Source organism: Triticum urartu, chromosome 1 (genome assembly GCF_003073215.2).
Source record: "Triticum urartu cultivar G1812 chromosome 1, Tu2.1, whole genome shotgun sequence".
NCBI classification, from domain to species: Eukaryota; Viridiplantae; Streptophyta; class Magnoliopsida; order Poales; family Poaceae; genus Triticum; species Triticum urartu.
Window position 1 is genome coordinate 490,751,032 of NC_053022.1, and position 5,518 is coordinate 490,756,549.

Consider the following 5,518-nt stretch of genomic DNA (forward strand, 5'->3'; position numbering starts at 1 on the left):
TGTTTTATATTTCATCATTGATAATGTTTGCACATGTGATGATACATAATATTGGTTGTAGGAAATGGCGGACGAGGAGTTAACTGATATCATGGTAGACATGGAGTTTGGAGAACTGATGAAAGACTGGATAGAAGATTAGTCAGATGATGAAAATTCAGATCGTGAAGATCGGTCAGAGAATGGGAACGAATGGGACGATCTTAATGTGAGTGGCATTTTCATGTTGTAATTTTTTGGTAGCATCCGACAACATTAAATCTTTGTATTGAAAATTTATAGATCGATGAGCTTGATGATGATCAGGAAAACAACTAGGAGCTCTCGAATGAAGATTACATTAGTCAGGTACGTAAGTGAAAAATTTTGTTGGCATGCAAATTGAATTTCTTCAGGAATATTATATGATAAGTAATTATGTATTTGTGTTGTATTTTTCAGTTCATTTCCGAATGTCATAATGCGTACGACTATTACGGTGAATCCGACGCGGAGACAGGCCTTAACGACGAATCATTAGATGCACCTGGTTCTGGGGAGTCCGAGTCGTCGGTCATCATGAGTGAGGTATGTGTGTAATCAATGTTCTATGGAAATAAGTAATGTTAAACCTTAGAAATCTGTTTTCATGGCTGTGGTTTGATTGTGTAGGTGACACAAGATGATGGGGCAAAGAATGTCCAAGATACTGTCAGTGCAGATGATAAGAGGGATATGTTCATGAAGATAATGGAAATGACCTTTACGTCTCACGATGCTGCATATGATTTCTACAACAGCTATGCTAGAGATAATGGTTTCAGCATTAGAAAGAATAAGGTCAGGTATAGCAAAACAGAGTCACGTCATATGCGTTATAGGCGGTTTGTTTGTTCAAGACAAGGGAAACGTGACAGCAAGTTGCTAACCGAGGAAGGACACAGCCGTAGGCTCAGAGCCGAGACACGCTGCTTTTGCGAAGCGCACCTGACCGTCAAGCTTGATCAAAAGCGTGGGGTTTGGTATGCTAAAAGTTTTGAGGACAAGCATAGCCATATGTTGGCAGGACCGGACGAGGTACCTTTTCTTTGGTCCCACAAAAAATCAAAGAGTATCAGAAGCATGAGATAATGTCCATGGGAGCTGCAGGGATTAGAATTCACGACATGATGGATTGCTTCATCAGCAAACATGTATGGTACGACGGTGTTGGTTTTACCAGGCGTGAAATATACAACCTTTGCGCCAAGGAGAAGAGGAAGCTGCTTTCAAAAGGTGATGCTGCCACAGCCATAGGCATCATGGCAGTAGGAAACAGAGGGATCCTAGCTTCTTTTTCGAGTACAGGCTAGATAAGGCAGGACATTTGAATAGGATCTTCTGGTGCAACTCCCAGTCTCGTCATGACTATGAGGACTTCGGCGACGTGCTTGTATTTGACAGCACGTACAAGATGAACCGCTATGGTATGCCATTCATACCTTTTGTTGGTCTTAACAATCACCGGGAGACCACTGTTTTTGGTTGTGCCATAGTTTCGGACGAGACCGAGGAGACATACGTGTGGCTTCTGCAGACTTTTTTGAGGTCCATGTGTCAAAAGATGCCTAAGAGTGTTATCACAGACGCCGACGCTGCGATGATCAAGGCAATTTGCGAAGTCTTGCCAGACGTGTGGCACCGTATATGTACGCGGCACATAGAGAAAAAATATGAAGATTCACCTCAGTCACAAGTCCTTGAAGGAGTTCCGAACTCTTCTGTACTACAGCACGTCCACGGCAACGTTTGAGGAGAGATGGCACGCATTTTCCAAAAGATGGCAGTCGGAAAAAACTGTAACATGGTTGAGGCGGATGTATAAGAAGAGGAGACTGTGGGCCGCGGCATATCTAACTGAGGGGTTTTGGCTTGGCATGAAAAGCAACCAGCAGAGTGAAAGCCTGAACTCATGCCTTCACCTCCACCTAGACGGTGAAATGACCCTGGTGGATATGATTTTGCACTATGAGAACGCCGGTGTGCGTATCCGTGAAAACGAGGCGCGAGATGACTGCACGGCCTCACAGAGTTTACCGGTGCCAGTTACTAGCTCGAGGGAACTTGAGATAGCTGCTTCTCACGTCTTCACTCCAGCAAACTTCTATATGTTGCAAGATGATCTTAGAAAAATTGACTGCATGGAGATTGTAGAAATTAAGCTGGGAGACGGATCACAGCAGTACATCGTGGCCTGGAAGAATAACTGGAAGCGCCGTTTTTGGGTGGAGTATACACCAGTAAATTCCACAGAAACTATAAGGTGCAGCTGCAGAAGAATGATTCGAAAGGGTCTACCTTGCAAGCACATATTCCATGTACTGAAGCACTTGAACATATCTAAAATACCAAAGTGTTTAGTTCTTATTCGGTTCACGAAAGAAGCAAGGTTGGGACTGCCCGCGAGGCGCACAAGCGATCTGTTGGGATTTGGTTGGACTGGGGCCGGGAAAAGAATGAAATATAGCCAGGTCAGTGTGTTAGCGTCTGAAGCTATGCATGCGGCATGCAAACACCCTGCTTTGTGGGATTAGTTACAGGAGAGTTTGAAGGCTGTGATAGCTAAGAGTCATGAGTATGATCTGCTACAGAAAAATGTGTTGAAGCAAACAAATGACATCAGTAAGTGTGCAGTTGAATATGTGGACGATGGTGAAGGCAACATGATTGAGGTTAAAGATCCTATGAAAGTGTCAAGCAAAGGTGCAACAAAGGCAGATGAGAGCCGCCCTGTGTCGAAAAATGGTAGACCACTCTCTTTTGATGAGTTGAAAACCCGGTGCGGCGCTTGCAAATTGGTAGGACACACTAGACGTAGCAAGAAATGCAAACAAAATCAGAAGTAAGTGTTCGTATGCATTGTGGATTATTAAAGTTTGTATCATTCATTAACTTAGCTTGTCTTCTATCAGGTGCAGAAAAGTGGAGAAGGAACAAGAGTAGAACACTTGCTTCAATTATTTACTGTGTTAATCGGCCGGCTCATACTTCGGCTAAGGTAGCTGTAGGCGCTTGTGTTTCTTTGGTTTGGAGGCTTTGGCCCCGTGATTGTATCCTTAGTGTATTAGCAGACGAGATCCTAGTCTTTGTTTAAATAAAGTAAGATGTTTCCCTGTAAACAAAAATCAAAAAAATTCTTTACTGTGTAATGACCGGGGCTGTGTAATGACCGGGGCGGGAGGTAGAAAGAATATTATTGTACATTTCCCCTGCCCACGTCCTAGATGCCATTAAATAAGTAACTGTACCACTCTCCTCCCTACCACACACTCACCCACCTCCCACGGGTGCCGGTTCGAACTCCCCTCTTATCCCCACCTACAGCAGATCGAGAATACCCTCGCCGGCGACCGCTGCAGCCGCCTTCATGGAGAGAAGCCTCGGCTGGCAGAGAGCGATGATGGACCTCGCCGGCGATGACGAGGGGTGGCGCGCGCAGTTGACGGAGGTGTGCGGCTGGTTCCCCAGCACGGAGATGTTGCTCAACCACGCGCGTGGCCTCGTCAAAGTCCTCACCGACGCCGAGAGGAAGCGCGCCTTCCCCTACGGCCGCGGCGTCCCGCCGGCTGTCCTACTCGTGTGGGCAATGCGAGAGGCCACGCTGAGCGACTCCCCTGTTCAGCGTGCAAGGTGGTGGATGTACCGCTCCACCACCATGACGTTGTGGCCAGATTCAGCACACGTCGCGTCGAAGGCGGACCACGTCGACGTCGAGCTCGCTGTCCCTGCGCCCGTCAGCCCGGACTACCAGGTCCGCCATGTGTCGAAGCCAGTGCTGCCGTTGGACCATGAGGAGGGCGAGGAGGACGCTGTGTAGATGGTAGCGCCGGTCGCCGTCGAGGGTGGCAAGACAATGCCCATCGACGTCGAGCTCCTTCCCCTCCTCCCTGGCATAGTGAAGGTGGAAGAAGAGGAGGTGGCTCAGGATCAGGTGGCGCAGCTGTCCAACAGAACGGTGGTCAAGAAGAAGGCTTCTCCGTGTGTGGTGCGCCGCTCACGCCGCCTCAAATTTCTGAAGAAGTGAAGATGGGCACATTTGCTGAAGGAGGAGGAAGTTGCTGATTATATTAAGTTAGGTATGCTGTTATCCTAAAATCCTATCCCTATAGAGCAATATCTCCTTGTGCATCTTAACCATTGCCCTCTTTTCTTTCTCATTCCTTTTAATTTCAGCTTCATATTCTGTAATCTTAGTCTCCAGTTTCTTGTTCTTCATGGCAAGATACTTAATGACTGACTTTTCTTTGCTATCCCACTCCCCATAAACCCATTCAACATACTCAGAAGTGATATCATTCTAAATAAATCATGAGCAATTCAAGTCATTTTATAACTGAACTTGTCGCTGCAAGCGTTAAACACAGAACTTTTTTGCAGCTTGACCGCAATAGCAGTACTAGTTTGAATATCATGCTCAGTAGACTAACCTCAAACACACATCCCCCGAGTGCGCTGCCAAAATTGTCTGCATCTATGCAGACACGGCCACTAGGAGTTTCCTGATGACCACATAGATGGAGCTTGTCATGGCCACAGGTGATGAATTATGGGAGATAATGCTGGGATGTAAAGAACAACGGTAAAGAACTTACCTTTTTGCCACCAAAGTGTAGGACTGAAGAAACCCTAGCCGTGGGTTCTCCCGGCCCGCCGCCGCCCACGAAACCCCCGTCCCCTGTTCCACTAGATCCGCCGCCGCTGCCTCCTGTGCCACTGAATCCGGCCCACCTGCTTGCAGGACCCAGGGTTCGACCTAACTTGCGGTCGCCACCGCTTTTCTCGCCACAGCCGCCGCCCGACGCCCAGCTCGCTGTCATGCTTTCGCCGTCGAGATTTGGAGGCGCAAATAGAGAGGGAGGGCTAGGGATTTGGAAAGGGAAATGAGAAAAGGGGAAAGATCGATATGAACCTGGCAAAATGGGCTGGTGTAGCGCTGTCGGGAAGATAGCCCACCTGTGGGGCCCCTCACATGGTTAGATGGGCCGTGCCTGGCATTATGGTGAGCACAGAAAAAGTTAATTATACATATAATAAAAAAACGACGGGTTTGTAAAACAAACTAGAAAAACATGATGCCTGATAACACGCGATAGAGCCAACGAGCTGACATGACTAATTTTGATGAGTGTAATATTACATTTTGGCTCGATATATTTACGTATCTACCATGACTACTTTTCATAATAATGTGATGATGGGGAATTACTAGGAGATTATGCAAGATGATGACATGCAGATAGCTAAGGCAGAATGCTAAGCTTGGTAGAGTTTAAAAAAAGTTAAGATTGTGAAATTTTAATATGAAACTTACGAGAGCAGTTGAAGAGAAAAATAGACTATTATAAAAAATTGGAGAAGGAGAAAAATATTAAGCAAGAACACTTGATAAGTGAAGCCGTGAAAAATACAATTATAAAAAATTGGAGAACGAGAAAAATATTAAGCAAGAACAATTGATAAGTGAAGCCAAAACTTTATTGGTACGACCAAATTGTCTTCT

At 46.1% G+C, this 5,518-nt stretch overlaps 1 long non-coding RNA gene across 1 annotated transcript; it reads left to right on the top strand.

Moving 5' to 3' along the window:
• The first annotated feature begins 307 nt into the window (after window positions 1–307).
• LOC125536310 lies at window positions 308–718 on the top strand. Its single transcript, XR_007294985.1, has 3 exons — window positions 308–348; window positions 442–567; window positions 652–718. It is a non-coding gene; the product is annotated as an uncharacterized LOC125536310 (long non-coding RNA).
• Window positions 719–5,518: the final 4,800 nt, after the last annotated feature.